This window comes from Macaca mulatta, chromosome 3 (genome assembly GCF_049350105.2).
Source record: "Macaca mulatta isolate MMU2019108-1 chromosome 3, T2T-MMU8v2.0, whole genome shotgun sequence".
Lineage (NCBI taxonomy): Eukaryota > Metazoa > Chordata > Mammalia > Primates > Cercopithecidae > Macaca > Macaca mulatta.
Window position 1 is genome coordinate 91,213,380 of NC_133408.1, and position 19,855 is coordinate 91,233,234.

The 19,855-nt window shown below is 40.4% G+C and overlaps 1 protein-coding gene and 1 non-coding gene across 7 annotated transcripts in view; both read left to right on the forward strand.

Moving 5' to 3' along the window:
- The window catches only part of ELMO1 (engulfment and cell motility 1), a 575,941-nt gene that overhangs the window by 269,538 nt on the left and 286,548 nt on the right, over positions 1-19,855 (forward strand).
- On the forward strand, positions 3,423-3,524 carry LOC114677272 (small nucleolar RNA U13). Its single transcript, XR_003728558.2, has one exon. It is a non-coding gene; the product is annotated as a small nucleolar RNA U13 (small nucleolar RNA).

Below are 19,855 nucleotides of genomic sequence, written 5' to 3' on the forward strand. Positions count from 1 at the left end.
TAATCCAAGGCAGATTTGAAATAACATTCAAAGAGTTTTTGGCCATCCACTCTGTTGTTTCCTTCCATCAGTGGGGATCTCTGTGACATGGCTTGTGCTCCCTCAGTGGTCCTTTTTCTTGAAACCTCACAAGGTAACTTGGGACCAGAAGATGGTGTAGCATGAACAAGAAGAGGTGGCCTGCAGTCCTAGGTGCTGGTCCATGCTGGCCAGGACAGAGAATACTGGATATCACATAGTCTCTAAATGCAATTTCAAAGAGTGCATCTCTAGAGTTAAATGAGTTTGCCTTAAATTCTGTATGGTTGCAGATGATGTAATCCTTTTATAAACATTTTATTAGGCAGGTTAAATTAAGATACAGGAAATGCCATTTCACATTGTGTTGAAGAGGAAAGTCAAGTCTTGTGAACGTTGTTTACTATAACGGAAGGTTCTTACATATCCATCTCAACTTAATTTTCTCATTGTTTCAGCATCCGAGTTCCCTGCTGCCTTCTACTCTTTGCACAGTAGAAAGTCAATCTGTGAGCAGCTTGCTGAGATGAGTAAGAGCTGTCTGCTACTGAAGGGAAATTTGGACTCAATGAAAATAGTCAATGGAAACCTCTGTTTGCTGTATCAAGCATGCAGTACTTATATGCGTACATGGAACAAATTTCTTTTTCAGCTTCAGTGTTGTAACGAAGATAGCAATTTTCCTTCTCAGTGTAACATATAAATGCTCTACTTGGTAACTGAGTAGTTGTCTTGAGTTCTATTTCTGGTATTGTTGGCAGTGTACTTGCCTAGGACAAGCCTTTTGACCACTAGCTATAGACTCTTAATACCCTAATCAAGGCTATTGGTACTTTCTGATAGCAGCTTAGCTCCTCCATTTACATCAAATCTTACCTTTTCTGCATTCAGCTGATGAAGTCTGTGAAAGAATAGGAATAATATAATAAGCTAGCTTTGGTGTTTTGGCCTTTTGGGTAAGAATGCAGGGAGGAAATGAAATGAGGGATGCCTTGAAATGTCTCACTTAGACTTTCTTATGTTCAGAGAAATACAGAGAGAACATTTCCTAGATACTGAGAGTAAATTTCTTTTCTTGAACCTATCTTAAGTGCCTCAGAAGAGGACTTCAGGTTGAGATGACTTTTTTTTTTTTTAATGTAAGCACGGACAATTCTCTTTCCACCCTCAACCCTTTACAGAATTTCTGAGAACAGTGAATTTCAACGAAGGGGAGGAACAGAAATGAAGCTGACAAGAGAAGCCATCTAAAATTAAAACTCTCCATATGGAATTGCTTTTTCTTTTCCCCTAGAGCGTGTACTCACTCTAAGTCGTGGAAACTCAGCTCTGTCTTTGAAAATTTTCTTACAGTATACTCATTGGAGGCTCTAATAACGCCTAGCTTCTATTATTGTCCAGCTTGTATCTTCTAAATGTCAAAACTATGTTCCTCCCAATGACAAGTTTTTATTTTAAAAATATTTTTACTAACTTTACTTATATATTGAGCAGATAATAGTACAAAATTCAAAAACAAGAGACCCAACATGGTGAATATTGTTGATCTTTGTCTTTGGATTGGATCTGATTGTGTTTAGAAGTTGATGGGGGGATAAGTAGCTCTCTAAGCTAGATTCTTTATTGCTTCCCATTAGTCTAAAATGTATTAGAAAAGAAAGTAAGGCCTGGTTGCAAGAATAAACTAATGGATTATTTTTACTTAATGGCAAGTTTACCCAGAAATCAGATATTTAAATATTGCTGCTATATCTATATTTGTATGTCCATATGTTATTGCCCACGATGCCACTGATTGGTGGATACACAGTTTATGTACAACTGAGAAAAAGAAACCTAGCCAGTTAAACTATTTCCCAGCACCTCCCATTATTTAAATGATCTTTTAGGAAGGAATTGAGTGTATCTAATATATTTTAAAAATATATTTATTGAAAGAACTCCTCTGGACTTAATGATATATAGGTATTTATCATTGAACACTCTTATAAACATATAAAAAAATACAAGAAAAATACATCAGGTAACTTTTACTCCTGACACTTCTACACAAGAAAATATAAGTCTTCTGAATCATTTTCAACTCAACTCTTCAGTGTCTAAACTTGCTACACGATTTGCCCTTTGTGCTATAAAGAATATTGGTGAAATAGTTTTAAAAGAATTTTTATTTTGGTTTATTTTGAATTAACACTTTCTTCAAAGTTTCTGGAAAAAAGAAATTTTAAAAATGAAAGTTCAGCCAGGCATGGTGGCTCATACCTGTAATCCCACCACTTTGGGAAGCCAAGGTGGGTAGAACACTTGAGGCCATGAGTTTGAGACTAGCCTATCCAACATGGTGAAACCCCATCTCTACTAAAAATACAAAAATTAGCCCAGCGAGGTGGCACATGCCTGTAATACCAGCTACTTGGGAGGCTGAGGCACAAGAATTGCTTGAACCCAGGAGGCACAGACTGCAGTGAGCTGAGACAGCGCCACTGTACTCCTGCCTGGGTGACAGACTGAGACTCTGTCAAAAAAAAAAAAAAAAAAAAAGGAAGGAGAAAGAGAAAGAAAAAAGGAAAGAAAGAAAAGAAAGAGAAAGGAAGGAAGGAAGAAAAGAAAGGAAGAAAGGGTAAGTTAGTTCACTGATGCTGAGTTCTTAAGCTGTTTACCACTGCAGTTTTGTCATGTTAACACAATTCTGACTGTTGCTGGGCTGGGAATGTAAAGGAACAGATCCCAGCACTTCCAACAACCATTTGGTGCCTAGGGTTAGTAACTGCTTTGGTATATCTCAGGGTTTTCATTACAGTTGCTGAGACCCATTCTGCTAATTCAATTCAATGCTGAATTTTTAAATATTCACACATGAAAGTTGCTTTGCAACTGCTGTCCATCTGACCGCAATTGAAAGATGCCATTCATTGTGAAATTGTACCCAAATTTAGAGTTGGTAATAGATGAAAAGAAATGTGCATCTGGGCTGGGCCAGGCATGGTGGCTCATGCCTGTAATCCCAGCACTTTGGGAGGCCAAGGTGAGTGGATCACCTGACATCAGGAGTTCAAGACCAGCCTGGCCAACATGGTGAAAACCTGTCTTTACTAAAAATACAAAAAAATTAGCCAGGCGTGATGGCGTGCGCTTGTAATCCCAGCTGCTCGGGAGGCTGAGGCAGGAGAATTGCTTGAACCCGGGAGGTAGAAGTTGTAGTGAGCCGAGATCGTGCCATTGCACTCCAGCCTGGGTGACAAGAGTGAGACTCTGTCTCAAAAAAAAAGGAAAAAGATGTGCATTTTAGAGTTAATGAAAGATAATGATTAAATATAATTTCTAGAATTTTTAATGTTTCAGATGAGAATTGTGGACTTTTACTGAGCTCATAAACCAAAATGCTAAGTCAAAAGTAAAAGCTGTTCCTGTTGGTTCCTAAGCATGATGATTGGGTTTTCACATTCATGTGTGACATGTACCTCCCTCAAATCTTGTGATGATGTCATCACATGACCCATCTGACGTGGGAAGAAAAGTGAAAAAGTAAAAAAAAAAAAAAAAAAAAAGCAGAAACTTGAGATTTTGAAATGTCTTAATTTCTTAGTGTGATTCTCCCCTTCCTTAGAATGCTCACAAATATTAACAATACATTTTTTTTCAAGACATCTAAAGTGACTCAATTTGAACATTTAAGTGGCAGGTTAAAAAAACTTTTTCCCCTAATAATTCAAATATTTGTTTTACTGTAAGAAATTCAGAAATCTGATTTAAGGATGACCTTCTTATTGAAGAGAGGAAAAGCAATGGAAAGATATCTGTATTGGTAACTGAAACTGGCTCAAATCATAGCTGTATTCTCCTTTCTTTGAAATGTGTAGAATTATAGCCAATGGGTTAAGAAAAACTATTTAAAACTTGGAAATAAGGCAAAAAAGTAGAGGAGCATATCCTTTCAATATCATATTGGAACATTTTTAAAATAAATAAACCTGACCAAGGATTATTTAATTATTCAGGAGAACTTCCTTATGTTTAACTTTTGTTTTTCACTCTTAATTGGAGTCTATAGACACTGGGAAGTTGTGTGTTACTGTATAGATTTTTGGCAATAGCTGTCTAGTGAAAGAAAGAACCCTATGTTTTATGCATTTTAGGACATTAACCAGCTTTGCAGGTAACCTAGCAATTTTCTACTAACATTTTCAAAGGCTAGAAACACATTCTCCATCAGTCCTCTTTAGATCAGCCTTATTATCTTGATGGTTTCTTCATTATTGAGTTGAGTAAATCTTGACATATATTTATTCTGTATTTTTATGAGTCCTGTTTTAAACTTTAAAAAAAAATTCATTTTGTTGAGCTTTAAACCTCTCAAGTGAAATAGTTACTATTCATCATTATGTTATGTATTTATAGGTTGACAAGTGCTCTTGGTAGTAGTTCATAGTGACCTGCAGAGATGAAAATGCCTGTTTATGAGGTTTAAAACTAGATTGCTGAACCTGTGCATGAGTTAGATTTCATTAAGGGACTCCCCTGTGATTAGCACATGATTCTCCTTGTGTGGATGGAAGTTTCAGGGGCCGAAGCTGGGCTTGTGCAAGGAATCTAGCCAGAACATTTCAGAAGAGCCTGCGGATGCAGGGGTGCCCCACGAGGCAGCTGTTCATCTTTGCTCCTCCAGCACCTGGTGTGGGGTTTTCTAAGCTCTCAACAATGTGTGTGGTGGTTTCTGGAGTTACTATTCTTGTCTTTCAGGGGATTTGAGGAGATTTTTCTGTTTTCAGAGGCTTCAGAAACGCATGGTTGGGTCTTCAGAATGATCTCTTCGGAATCAATTGAGTGTATCAGGCATTAAATTTACTTGGTTCCAGTTTACCCCCACCCTGCACTTTCTCTTACCTCCCTCCCTCTTGCATTAATCCCATTTTTCTCCCTGCTTTCCTTCCCTCCTCCCCTTTTATTCTGTTGACCTATCTATTTACAAACCCTCCCTCACTTGAGATGGTGTAGAAGATGACATCACACTTAATTGAGATATGTATTTATTTGATTACCTGAAGGCTTTCTATAATGTCTTAGTGGAAGCCTTTATGGTAAACACCAATCAATGAAACACACAGACATCAGGGAGTAGAAATTTCCTGTGTATTTGAATGTTGCACTGATCACCTTATCTAGTGTACTTAGCCATTTTCTTAAGGTAGTAATTAAAGTGTTTCAAACTTGAAGTGGTTTAGGGTCATGAATTTTGAATTGACAGAATACTCACAGTACAGTGCTGTATTTTCTTATGTAGTCAGTCGGCACTCAAAAGTCAGGTAAGATGTTGCCAAAAGTATAAATGAGTGGAAAACAAGAAAGGCCATTAAATTCTTTGTCAGAGAAATCTTCATAAATAGAACAAGTGACCATACGGGTAGGAGACTGAAAATGTCCATTCCTTAATTCACTGAGATAGAGAAGGTAGAATATCCCCACAATATTTTGGGGGACTTTTGCTTCTTTAATTAGTTGTCTGATTATGTTGATAAAACCCTGGGGATGGAGATATGTACAGTTCAACAGTCTCAGGAAGGAGGCTCCTTTAGTACAATGTTTACGGGATTCAAGATAAGTGTGGGCTCAGAATGGTGTTGGGAATCAGAATCCTGGAGCCAGTGAGAAAGCCAAACTTCACATGAATGACATCTGAAATCTAGTAAGAGCTCAAGGTCAGTTGATGTCTTGAAGGGAACCAGGCACGGCGTAAGAACCAGGATTTCTTCAAGAGGGAGCTTTAGAAGAATGTAGTGGAGAATGCTGATGCCACTCCAGACTGGAAGCTCATAGTTGACAGCTGCCACCTCGCCAGGGCCCACCTGGTTCTGGGTTCTGTTCAGAGCATTTTCTGGGTATCATGTCGTTTAACCCTCACACCAGGCCAGTGAGAGAGTAGTACCTCTGCAGTGTTATAGGGGAAGAAGTGGCTTTAGAGAGGTGAACTTTCTAAGAGTATCAACTGATACTGAAGATTGCGTTGGAACCCAGGTTGGTCTCTCTCCACCTCTGTGCTGCCAATCATGACGCTGTGCTGCCCCCATGTCTGCTCCTCTCACCTGTTGCAAGTAGCCAGCCTCTTACCTGATGAAGACCATCAGGCCCGAAGGACCAGGCTCTTTTGCTCCTGCAGAAAGCCAGTTTGGGGTGGGACATCTGGACAGGCAGAAGTCACGTGACTGGTGGACACAGGATTCCCAGGCACCTGTTCTCTCAAGGGTGGGCTCTTCTGGGGACATTTGGGGGCTACTCATGATTCCGTTGAACTGTCGTTTGACTTAGTCCTTCCAACCTCCAACATACGGGGCCACTGAGAGAAGCAGTACCTGTGGCAGCTTTAAACCGCCCTGCTCCTCTGCTGTTCTGACAGCGTGTGAAGCCAGCAAAAGCTTCTTTGCATCAGGTGCCAGTGGGGAAATAGGAGGAAAAAGGGGGAATAGGAAGGAAAATCATGCTATTTTGTAGACAGGGGAGGATTTCATAAAAATATGTTCAGAATGGTTTTACAAAGACTGTGCATATATGCTCCAGGTCTGTTCAGGAAAGATTCATTTGTGGAGGATTGAAATGTTCCATTAACATTTCTTATCTAAGAGAAGCAGAGGAATCTACTGAATTTCACAAAATGTAATATGAAAACTGATCTCCAAGGGTCACCTTTAATATTTTACTTCCTTCTTCATTGTTGAAAATATATTTCAGCTCTCTTTTACATACCAGCATACAGCAGAGGGAGAAGATAGCATAATCACTGCAAAAGTATTATCAAATGCAAGCACGCATTTGCATTTTTGGCAAACAACCACTTTTGATTTTACATTGTATTATTCCATAATATTTAAAGCACAAAGTCCTGAAACTATCAAACCTACTTGAGTTTGTGATAGTCAGATACTAGTTTCATTGTGCCTTTAATTAATAAAATGTAGATTTTCTAAATTAAAATTTTCATTATGAAATATTTTGACCATAAGGGAAAAACAGAATTAAATGGTATTCATATATGTACCTACCACTCAGATTATACAGATACTAACTTTCTGCTGTATTTTCTTCAAACGTGACTTTATGTTATGACTATTAATAAAATGGCACATTACAGATACAGTTGTTGTACAGCCCCCTTCACATCCTCTCTTCCTCTTTCTCCTTTCATGAGGCTGATGTATGTTATTCCCCTGAATTTTTCTTTTTTTTTTCCGAGACAGAGTCTCGCTCTGTCACCCTGGCTGGAGTGCAGTGCCATGCATGATCTTGGCTCACAGCAACCTCTGCCTCCCAGTTCAAGTGATTCTCTTGCCTCAGCCTCCCGAGTAGCTGGGACTATAGGTGCATGCCATCACGCCTGGCTAATTTTTGTATTTTAGTAGAGACAGAGTTTTGCCATGTTGGTCAGGCTGGTCTTGAACTCCTGACCTCAGGTGATCCACCCACCTCGGGCTCCCAAAGTGCTGGGATTACAGGCGTGAGCCACTGTGCCAGCCCCCTGAACGTTTTTATGCTTTGACAACATGGTTGTGAAAATACTAAGTGAAAGTTTCTTCAGAGCTGTATTTTGAAGTAATATTCTCAATTTAGAGCCATAAGTCTATTATTTTATTATTATTATTATACTTTAAGTTGTACGGTACATGTGCACAACATGTAGGATTGCTACATAGGTATACATGTACCATGTTGGTTTGCTGCACCCATCAACTCATCATTTACATTAGGCATTTCTCCTAATGCTATCCCTCCCCCAGCACCCCACCCCCTGACAGCCCCAGTGTGTGATGTTCCCCTCCCTGTGTCCATGTGTTCTCATTGCTCAACTCCCACTTACGAGTGAGAACATGCGGTGTTTGGTTTTCTCTCCTTATGATATTTTGCTGAGAATGATGGTTTCCAGCTTCATCCATGTCCCTGCAAAGGACATGAACTCATCCTTTTTTATGACTGCATAGTATTCCATGGTGTATACGTGCCACATTTTCTTTATCCAGTCTATTATTGATGGACATTTGGGTTGGTTCCAAGTCTTTGCTATTGTGAATAGTGCCGTGGTAAACATATGTGTGCATGTGTCTTTAGAGTAGCAGGACTTACAATCCTTTGGGTATATACCCAGTAATGGGATCACTGGGTCAAATGGTATTTCTAGTTCTGGATCCCTGAGGAATGGCCACACACTGTCTTCCACAATGGTTGAACTAATTTACATTCCCACCAACAGTGTAAAAGCATTCCTATTTCTCCACGTCCTCTCCAGCATCTGTTGTTTCCTGACTTTTTAATGATGGCCATTCTAACAGGCATGAGATGGCATCTCATTGGGGTTTTGATTTGCATTTCTGTGATGACCAGTGATGACGAGTATTTTTTCGTATGTCTGTTGGCTGTATAAATGGCTTCTTTTGAGAAGTGTCTGTTTATATCCTGTGCCCACTTTTTGATGGGTTTGTTTTTTTCTCATAAATTTGTTTAAGTTCTTTGTTGATTCTGTATATTAGCCCTTTGTCAGAAGGATAGATGGCAAAATTTTTCTCCCGTTCTGTAGATTGCCTGTTCACTCTGATGATAGTTAACTTTTGCTGTGCAGAAGCTCTTTACTTTAATTAGGTTCCATTTGTCTATTTTGGCTTTTGTTGCCATTGCTTTTGGTGTTTCAGTCATGAAGTCTTTGCCCATGCCTATGCCCTGAATGGTATTGCCTAGGTTTTCTTCTAGGGTTTGTATGGTGCTATGTCTTACATTAAGTCGTTAATCCATCTTGAGTTAATTTTTGTATAAGATGTAAGGAAGGGATCCAGTTCCAGCTTTCTACATATGGCTAGCCAGTTTTCCCAGCACCATTTATTAAATAGGGAATCCTTTCCCTATTTCTTGTTTTTTTCAGGACTGTCAAAGATCAGATGGTTGTAGATGTGTGGTGTTATTTCTGAGGCCTCTGTTCTGTTCCATTGGTCTGTATATCTGTTTTGGTAACAGTACCATGCTGTTTTGATTACTGTAGCCTTGTAGTATAGTTTGAAATCAGGTAGCATGATGCCTCCAGCTTTGTTCTGTTGCTTAGGATTGTCTTGGCTATGCAGGCTCTTTTTTGGTTCCGTATCAAATTTAAAGTAGTTTTTTCCAATTCTGTGAAGAAAGTCAGTGGTAGCTTGATGGGGATAGTACTGAATCTATAAAAATATTTGGACAGTATGGCCATTTTCACAATATTGATTCTTCCTATCCATGAGCATGGAATGTTTTTCCATTTGTTTGTGTCCTCTTTTGTTTGGTTGAGCAGTAGTTTGTAGTTCTCCTTGAAGAGGTCCTTCACATCCCTTTAAGTTGGATTCCTCGGTATTTCATTCTCCTTGCAGTAATTATGAATGGGAGTTCACTCATGATTTGGTTCTCTGTCTGTCCTTGGTACATAGCAATGCTTGTGATTTTTGCACATTGATTTTGTATCCTGAGACTTTGCTGAAGTTGCTCATCAGCTTAAGAAGATTTTGGGCTGAGATGATGGGGTTTTCTAAATACACAATCATGTCATCTGCAAACAGAGACAATTTGACTTCATCTTTTCCTAATTGAATAGACTTTCTTTCTCTTGCCTGATTGCCATGGCCAGAACTTCCAATACTGTGTTGAATAGGAGTGGCGAGAGAGTACATCCTTGTCTTGTGCTGGTTTTCAAAGGGAATGCTTCCCATTTTTGCCCATTCAGTATGATATTGGCTGTGGGTTTGTCATAAATGGTTATTATTTTGAGATACATTCTGTCAATACCTAGTTTATTGAGAGTTTTTAGCATGAAAGGCTGTTGAATTTTGTCAAAGGCCTTTTCTGCATCTATTGAGATAATCGTGGTTTTTGTTGTTGGTTCTGTTTATGCGATGGATTGTGTTTATTGATTTGTGTATGTTGAACCAGCCTTGCATCCCAGGGATGAAGCAGACTTGCTCGTGGTGGATAAGCTTTTTGATGTGCTGCTGGATTCGTTTTGCCAGTATGTTATTGAGGATTTTCACATCGATATTCATCAGGGATATTGGCCTAAAATTCTCTTTTTTTGTTGTGTCTCTGTGAGGCTTTGGTATCAGGATGATGCTGGCCTCATAAAATGAGTTAGGGAGGATTCCGTCTTTTACTGTTGATTGGAATAGTTTCAGAAGAAATGGTACCAGCTTCCGTTTGTACCTCTCGTAGAATTTGGCTGTGAATCTTTCTGGTCCTGGACTTTTTTTGGTTGGTAGGCTGTTACTGCCTAAATTTCAGACCCTGTTATTGGTCTATTCAGAGATTCAACTTCTTCCTGATTTGGTCTTGGGAGGGTGTATGTGTCCAGGAATTTATCCATTTCTTCTAGATTTTCTAGTTTATTTGCATAGAGGTTTTTATAATATTATCTGATGGTAGTTTGTATTTCTGTGAGATCAGTGGTGATACCCCCTTTATCATTTTTTATTGCATCCACTTGATTTTTCTCTCTTTTCTTCTTTATTATTCTTGCTAGTGGTCTATTTTGTTGATCTTTTCAGAAAACCAGCTCTTGGATTAATTGAATTTTTTGAAGGAATTTTTGTGTCTCTCCTTCAGTTCTGCTCTGATCTTAGTTATTTCTTGTCTTCTGCTAGCTTTTGAATTTGTTTGCTCTTGCTTCTCTAGTTCTTTTAATTGTGATGTTAGGATGTTGATTTTAGATCGTTCCTGCTTTGTCTTGTGGACATTTAGTGCTATACATTTGCCTCTACACACTGCTTTAAATGTGTCCCAGAGATTCTGGTACATTGTGTCTTTGTTATCATTGGTTTCAAAGAACATCTTTATTTCTACTTTAATTTCGTTATTTTTTATTTATTCATTTATTTTTGAGACGGAGTCTTGCTCTGTCACCCAGGCTGGAGTGCAGTGGCATGATCTTGGCTCACTGCAAGTTCCTCCTCCTGGGTTCATGCCATTTTCCTGCCTCAGCCTCCCAAGTAGCTAGGACTACAGGTGCCCACCACCACGCCCGGTTAATTTTTTGTATTTCTTTTTGTAGTAGAGACGGAGTTTCACTGTGTTACCCAGGATGGTCTTGATCTCCTGACCTTGTGATCCACTTGCCTCGGCCTCCCAAAGTGCTGGGATTACTTGTGTGAGCCACTGCTCTCGGCCTCAATTTATTATGTACCTAGTAGTCATTCAGGAGCAGGTTCAGTTTCCATATAGTTGTGCAGTTTTGAGTGAGTTTCTTAATCCTGAGTTCTAATTTGATTGCACTGTGGTGTGAGAGACAGTTTGTTTTGATTTCTGTTCTTTTACATTTGCTGAGGAGTGTTTTACTTCCAATTATGTGGTCAATTTTAGAATAAGTGTGATGTGGTGCTAAGAAGAATGTATATTCTGCTAATTTGGGGCAGAGAGTTCTGTAGATGTCTATTAGGTTCACTTGGTCCAGAGCTGAGTTCAAGTCCTGGATATCCTTGTTAATTTTCTGTCTCATTAAGCTGTCTAATATTGACAGTGGGGTGTTAAAGTCTCCTATTATTGTGTGGGAGTCTAAGTCTCTTTGTAGGTATCTAAGAACTTGCTTTATGAATCTGGGTGCTCCCGTATTGGGTGCATATATATTTAGGATAGTTAGCTCTTCTTGTTGAATTGATCCCTTTACCATTATGTAATGGCCTTCTTTGTCTCTTTTGATCTTTTTTGGTTTAAAGTCTGTTTTTATCAGAGATAAGGATTGCAACCCCTGCTTTCTTTTTGCTTTCCATTTGCTTGGTAGATCTTCCTCCATCCCTTTATTTTGAGCCTATATGCACATGAGATGGGTCTCCTGAATACAGCACACCAATGGGTCTTGACTTTGTATCCAATCTGCCAGTCTGTGTCTTTTAATTGGGGCATTTAGCCCATTTACATTTAAGGTTAATATTGTTATGTGTGAATTTGATCCTGTGATTATGATGCTAGCTGGTTATTTCACCCATTAATTGATGCAGTTTCTTCCTAGCATCAATGGTCTTTATAATTTGACATGTTTTTGCAGTGGCTCATACCGGTTGTTCCTATCCATGTTTAGTGCTTCCTTCAGGAGCTCTTGTAAGGCAGGCCTGGTGGTGACACAATCTCTCAGCATTTGCTTGTCTATAAAGGATTTTATTTCTCCTTCACTTACGAAGCTTAGTTTGGCTGGATATGACATTCTGGGTTGAAAATTCTTTTCTTTAAGAATGGTGAATATTGACCCCTACTCTCTTCTGGCTTGTAAGGTTTCTGCAGAAAGATCCACTGTTAGTCTGATGGGCTTCCCTTTGTGGGTAACCCGACCTTTCTCTCTGGCTGCTCTTAACATTTTTTCCTTTATTTCAACCTTGGTAAATCTGACAATTATGTGTCTTGGGGTTGCTCTTCTCAAGGACTATCTTTGTGGTGTTCTCTGTATTTCCTGAATTTGAATATGGGCCTGCGTTGCTAGGTTGGGGAAGCCCTCCTGGATAATATCCTGAAGAGTGTTTTCTAACTTGTTTCCATTCTCCCCATCACTTTCAGGTACACCAATCAAACGTAGATGTGGTCTTTTCACATAGTCCCATATTTCTTGGAGGCTTTGTTCCTTTTCACTCTTTTTTCTCTGATCTTGTCTTCTTGCTTTTTTTCATTAATTTGATCTTCAATCACTGATATCCTTTCTTGCACTTGATTGAATCAGCTATAGAAGCTTGTGTATGCTTCATGCAGTTCTCGTACTGTGGTTTTCAGCTCCATTAGGTCATGTAAGCTCTTCTCTACACTGATTGTTCTAGTTAGCTATTCATCTAACCTTTTTTCAGGGTTTTTGGCTTCCTTGTGATGGGTTAGAACATGCTCCTTTAGCTCGGAGAACTTTGTTATTACCGACCTTCTGAAACCTACTTCTGTCAGCTCGTGAAACTTATTCTCCATCCAGTTTTGTTCCCCTGCTGTTGAGGAGCTGCAGTCCTTCAGAGGAGAAGACATGCTCTGGTTTTTGAATTTTTAGCCTTTCTCTTCTGGTTTCTCCCCATCTTTCTGGTTTTATCTAACTTTGGTCTTTGATGTTGGTGACCTACAGATGGGGTTTTGGTGTGGATGTCCTTTTTGTTGATGTTGATGCTGTTCCTTTCTGTTTGTTAGTTTTCCTTCTAACAGACAGTTCCCTCAGCTGCAGGTCTGTTGCAGTTTGCTGGAGGTCCACTCCGTACCCTGTTTGCCTGGGTAACACCCGGAGGCTGCAGAACAGCAAATATTGCTGCCTTATCCTTCCTCTGGAAGCTTAGTCCCAGAGGGGCACCCGCCTGTATGAGTTGTCTGTCTGCCCCTACTGGGAGGTGTCTCCCAGTCAGGCTACTCGGGGGTCAGGGACCCACTTGAGGAGGCAGTCTGTTCGTTATTGGATCTGGAACGCTGTGCTAGGAGAACCACTGCTCTCTTCAGAGCTGTCTGGCAGAGACGTTTAAGTCTGCAGAAGCTGTCTGCTGCCTTTTGTTCAGATACACCCTGCCTCTAGAGGTGTAATCTAGAGAGGCAGTAGGCCTTGCTGAACTGCGGTGGGCTCTGCCCAGTTTGAGCTTCCCTGCTGCTTTGTTTACACTATGAGCATAGAACCACCTACTCAAGCCTCAGCAGTGGCAGATGCCCATCCCCCTGCCAACCTCCAGCAACCCAGGTTGATCTCAGACTGCTGCGCTAGCAGCCCAAGGCTCTGTGGGCATGGGACCCACCAAGCCAGGCACGGGAGGGAATCTCCTGGTCTGCCGATTACGAAGACCATGGGAAAAGCCCAGTATTTTGGCAGGAGTGTACCATTCCTCCAGGTAGAGTCACTCACAGCTTCCCTTGGCTAGGAAAGGGAAATCCCTGGACCCCTTGTGCTTCCTGGATGAGGTGATGCCCCACCCTGCTTTGGCTTGCCCTCCATAGGTTACACCCACTGTCCAATCAGTCCCAATGAGATGAACCAGGTACCTCAGATGGAAATGTAGAAATCACCTGTATTCTGCGTCAGTATCACTGGGAGCTGTAGACCGGAGCTGTTCCTATTTGGCCATCTTGGAAGTGACCCATACGTCTATTCTTAAAGTCATTTTTCTGTGAAGTATAATTCCTGAAGTGTCCACTTGTTGGAGGAGGTTGAGGTTAGTATAATTACTATCAAAAAATAGACTTTCAGAAATTGGTTCCAGCTTTTCCTGCCCCTCATTACTTCTCTGAGGAGCCTGGTAGATCCTTCCCCACATGTGTCCCTTATAGGTGTCCACTCCGGCAGATACTGCTTGGAGACATATGCAGAGGACTACCATTCGTTTGGGTTTTGCCCCAACACAACCAGCTTATACACATTATACAAAAACTTGCTTTTTTATTTCTCAATTCATCATGGACATGCTCACATCTAAGTAGATGAACAATCTAGTGCTTTCTAATATATTTACATAGAAGTTTGTATCACAAATTCTGTTCCTTTCATTTTCTTCTTTTTTGAACTATAGCCTTTTCTCCTTAACTTCACTAAATGAAGCTCCCTGTCTTGTTTGCAGCCTCCCTTCTTTCCAGTACTGTGTGTTAACCATCTTAGTGTATGCTTCCCACCATTTCTAAATGCTTTTATGATCATGTGTATACATGTGCACATGTACGCACACACTCCTCCACACACATGCACACATAGGTATATTTGGTCATTTCTGTACAAAAACAGGATCACACTTGGTACATTCTATGTACTAAGTGGCTATTACTGTTGAGATTTGAAAAACATCAAAAAAAAAAAAAAAAAAAAAAAAAAAAGCCCAAACAGCGAAATGTTTTTACAAAGAGAGAGCCTTGCTCAAGGTGCCAGAACATACCTGGGGGATCCAAACCTCTCACCCAGGTCTTCTCAGACAAAGTCACTTTCTCTGCACCCAACTTCAAATGAAGACCACTCCCACACAGCCCTGGCAGCTCAGGGCAGCGTTCGTGTGCCAGGCCTTCCCTACCTCTTCTGCGGGTTTGCAGGATGGCGGCCACCTGCTGCCATCCAGATTTCAGGCACAGCTTCCTCTGATATCAAAGGTCACATTAGTCTGTACCTGGAACCATGACTGTATGAGGTTCACAAGGACACCAAAGCTTTATTTTTTATTTTTTAACATAGTAGTTTTGACTCCATCTAATCTGTTTGCTAAGGTTAGGGGCAATGCGGCATTCACATGCTATTTACTTAACATTTCCAATACTCTCCTCCTCCCTCAAGGTTATTACTTCTCTGGTTGGCGATGGACTCAAATCGTCATTCTCAAAAGCTTGTTCTCAGGGCTGGGAAAGGCACAGTTGCTGTGTTGGCAGGTGGGCAGATTTCCATGGGCTAAAACAAAACTGAAGCAGAAGCCACCGTATATCTGCTGCTCCTGACCCTTGATAGAGAAAGAGAGTGGAAAATTTCTCCTCGGTATTTGCTGGCTTTGTCGTGGGATGTCACACGATGCATTTGAAAAAAGTTAATTTAAAATTTTAATTTCAACATTGATTTTTAAACCAGAACTACGTCCATCTCTCTTGTCTTTTTATCCTCAGCTCCAGTTGATTCCTGCTGGAATTGTTTCCAATATGTTCTCCAGAAAAGCATCTCCTTTCAGAAACTTTCAGGATCACGGGGGCCAATTACGTCTGTTTAGCTATTAGGTTGACTCATATGATTAACATTACATTTTTGTAGTTCAAAAATGGCCAGATATTGTCACTTCAGTGGTTCAACCCAATATGTTTACCCTGAATATTTACAGGTGGGAAGGCTTGGGAGCTAGAAGGCCCCATGGGGATTCTATTACCCAGTTCTCAAGGTTTACAGGGGACCACCTGGGGCCAGCCTAATTGCCTAGTTGACGATGAATTGATTCACCTGTGCTGAAGCTGTCTCATAGAATGCCCCTGATGAAATGTGAAGTGTGGTGTGAACGGTCAGGCTCCAGGAGGTGCAGGCTTCAAGGATCACAATAAAGGATGGGGATCCTTTAAAGCCCAGAGGGCTATTCCCTGGCAGGAAAGGAAAATTAGGCAAACACCTGGAGAGGCCCAAGCCTGAGAGACCTCAGGACCTGAGATTGCCCCTGACTCTGAGGATTCAAATCAGACAGATCCTCTTCCTGGCCTCTTCTATCCACACCCGAGTTTCCCCACACTGTTTGAAATGCTGTGGGCAGAATGCAGGCCACTTGCCCTGACTGCAGAGCACTGACTTGGGCAGGTGGGTATGAGCCTTTCTGCCCAGCGTGAGTTGCTCTGGCACAGCTGGATGCTGACCTGCAGGGAGGTGCCTCAGTGAGTACTTGAGCAGGGTCCAGGATGAGAAGCCAAACTGTTTCTCATGTTCTCCTGCAAAATGAATTTATTTCCTTGTTAGAGAAGAGTGGACATGCCCCTAGTCAAATATAAGTGAAAATCGATACATCTTTATTAGAAAAAGTTAGAAAGATATGGACAGATAAAAAAAAAAATTACCCATCTTCCCACCACTACAAATCAATATTACTGCTACTTTGGCAAATTTCCTTCCAGATTTTAATGCATTCAAAAAATACGTAATTATACTAAGTCTTTGTCTTGATACTGCTGATCCATGTATACTTTATATAATAAGAATTTATAGAAAATATTCTATATAAAATATACATTGACCAGGACTATATGCTACTATAGAGATTGTATACAAAATACAACTGGCTGCATTTTATATCCCTACCCTTTTCATTCATCCTAAGTAAATACTCTATGCACATAAATGTTGCATAGTGTTCCCTAAAGTCGGTTTTCCATCATGTAGTTAACAAATTTTCCTTTTAGTGTAGTAAAGTACATGGACTCTGGACGGTTTGGTTCAAATCCCAACACACTAATTGTGTGAATGTGCGCAAGATGCTTAATCTCTCTTTATCTCTGTCTGTTAAACTTTAAAATTGGTGTAAGAGTTGTATGTAGCCTGTTAAAGAAAAAAAAAAAAGAATTATGCATAACCTGTTGCAGAAAAGAAACCAAAGTCTTCAGACGTTGCCATTTATAAGAAGTACATTGAAGGGAGGTAAGCTATGTTACCAGCCATGGCTCAGATCCCTAGCATGTCGTCTTTTATGTCAGAATTTATATCAAAGGCCCTATTTGAGGTTTGTCTTTAAACAAAAGAGGAGAAGGGGCCCTAAGACACAAAGGTTGGGCATTGAGTCACTGTGATACTAGCTGGCAGGGGAATGGGGACCTTCTAGCCATGAGCTAAGGTTCCTGAAAATATTCCTTTCAACATAACATTTGCAGGACAGAGAATTTGTTGAGTGAAACATTTGGGAGTCTATAAAATCATTACAGTATTTATCCAGGGGAGCAAAACATTAAACATTTACAAAGGGGCCACTGTGTTGTTTAGGGAGCAAAATATTAGCATTTCTTTGTTAAGATATTGAACTTTTGATTAAGGAGTTTTTAACTCTGGACAAGGACTGATTTTCTGATTAATTCATGGGTCGCTGGGAGGATCAAACACTTAGAACAAGAGTCTGCAAATATTTCCTATAAAGGGCCAGGTAGTAAATATTTTAAGTTTTGTGAGCCATATGCAAGGCTCTGTCACAGCTTCTGGGTGTCTCAGCTCCCTGGTGTGAAAGCAGCCACAGACAATGTGCAAATCAATAAGTATGACTGAGTTCCAATATGACTTTTGTTGTGGACGCTGAAATTAGAATTTCATGTCATTTTCATATCATAGATTTTTTTGTCTTTTGATTTTAAAAAGCTATTTAAAAACATAAAAGAACAAATATTTTAGACTCTCAACTGTACAAAAACCATTTGGCCCCTGGGCTGTAGTTGGCTAACCCCTGGCTTAGAGCAGTACTTGGCACTAGTGATTGCTATGTATGTGTTAGCTCCTACCCCCACGGTTACAGCTGTTGTTATCACCATCGTCACCATCTACATCCTTCTGCTATTGTAAATAAAACACTGAAGAACATCTTCAGGGAGAAAGATTTTTATCCCTCTCCTGCTTTTGCAGTTACTAACTGTGCTGCAGCCCTATGCTAGGGCCAGACAGTGCTAGGCTCTGGAGAAATCTCTGCATCTCTTTGACTTCCTGGGAGTCCATTTGTAGCAGCTGCAGCTTGATCAGCTCCTTGCTTCACCATGGCAGAGAGGTTTCCCCTCCCATGCTGATGGTGGTTCCTCACCAGAGGCTGCCTGGAGAGCTGTGCTGGGCTCAAGGAGAATGGGCTTCATAACGGATTATCAAGGCCCAGGAGTACTGTTTGCACATGTGCTGTGTTCTTTGTTGGACATCATAGCCTGTGCTCTCCCTGGGGATGAATGAAAAGGGGAGACAGAGATGCCCACTGTATATGACATGTATTTATCCCTTGTTTTAAAGTGATAAGAGGTGGGAGAAAGGGGTTCATAAAAGGAGTGATACAAGGAGGAGTTGGGAGGTAAGGAAAGAAAGAATAGGGCACTGTTGCTAGAATGAGCCATGATATCTGGATTGTTCCAAATCCCCCATGTGCTCAGCTGAGTAGAAAAGTTGCAGATATCTTTATAAACCTTGACAGCACTATTTCATTATTCATAAAGACTTTTTAAAAAATCATAACCAGCTTCATTTTTAAAGGAAATTTATCCCCAAAGCATTTTTTAATTGAGTTTTTATGGTAATTCTTTGTATTGACTGTTGAATCAACATACCAAATAAAATATGCTCCAGTGTTTTCTTTCATTCAGGAAGTCTCAGTTCTGCTTCTTCAAAATAATGAAGTGAGAGTCAATTCAGATTTTCATGAATTTACATACCTGGCAGTACATGGCCTTTTCTAAGAGTAAATGTAAAAGAGTATTATTTTTTAACTAGGAAAGTTTGCCTTAAATCCAGAATCTTTGGTGTATGATCTTCCATTGTTTGTGCCTGTATAATTTATGAGTGTGTGTGTCTTGCTGTATTATTAAGGCTTTTAATAACTCACTTCTGAAATAGAAGTACCTCGAAGGCAGGTACTATTTTTGTTTTAAACTCATCTTTCGATGAAATGTATAATTTCTGTCTTGCACAGTGCCTTGCATAGTAGTGGACGTCCAAAATTGTGTGATGAGAAGGAGCTCAGGGTTGCAAGCCATCTAGTGGTTATTTGCCTTTCCCTTCCCTAGACAGTGTCCCTGCTGTACATCCCGCCCTGACCACAGTATTGCTCAGGACAAAATCTTTTCTGCTATTCCTGTTTCTATAGTGGCACAGAATACTGTCAATACCCTTTCAGATGCCTGAAGACAGTGTTGGTCCAACCTACAACTTCCATCTCAGTTAATCACCACACCTCACACACCTTTCTAATTTTCCCTGGGCTAACTAACTAGTTTTTTTTTTTTTTTTTTTCCAACTTTTCTGACATGCCTCTCTGTTCTGACATTTCTGCTTCTTTCCGGCCACTCTTGTGTGTACAATTTCTTATGTGTCAGGAACTGGGTTACATTGTGACCCCCAGATTGTGCATCATGTCCAGATGTGACCTGGGCAGGGCCCAGTCCAGTGGAACCTCTTCTGTTCTTGTTGTGCTCCTATTAATAAAACCCAACATGGCAGAGCCTTCTGGTTGCCACATGAACTTGACTCCTCTTGGACCTGTTGCCAACTTCAATTCTTAGTTGATAATTTGAACAGTCATGGACTCTGCTTGGTTTCAGAACATTTTCAGGGAGGAGATTCCCTTAGTGACACTTGGAGGTGGTCCTAGAGCTTCTTTGAACCTGGGGTATCACACCAGGGGTACAGTTGTGGAGTTGCCCAGCCCAGAGAAACAGAGCCAAGGTTGGGGCCAGGAGGTAGCAG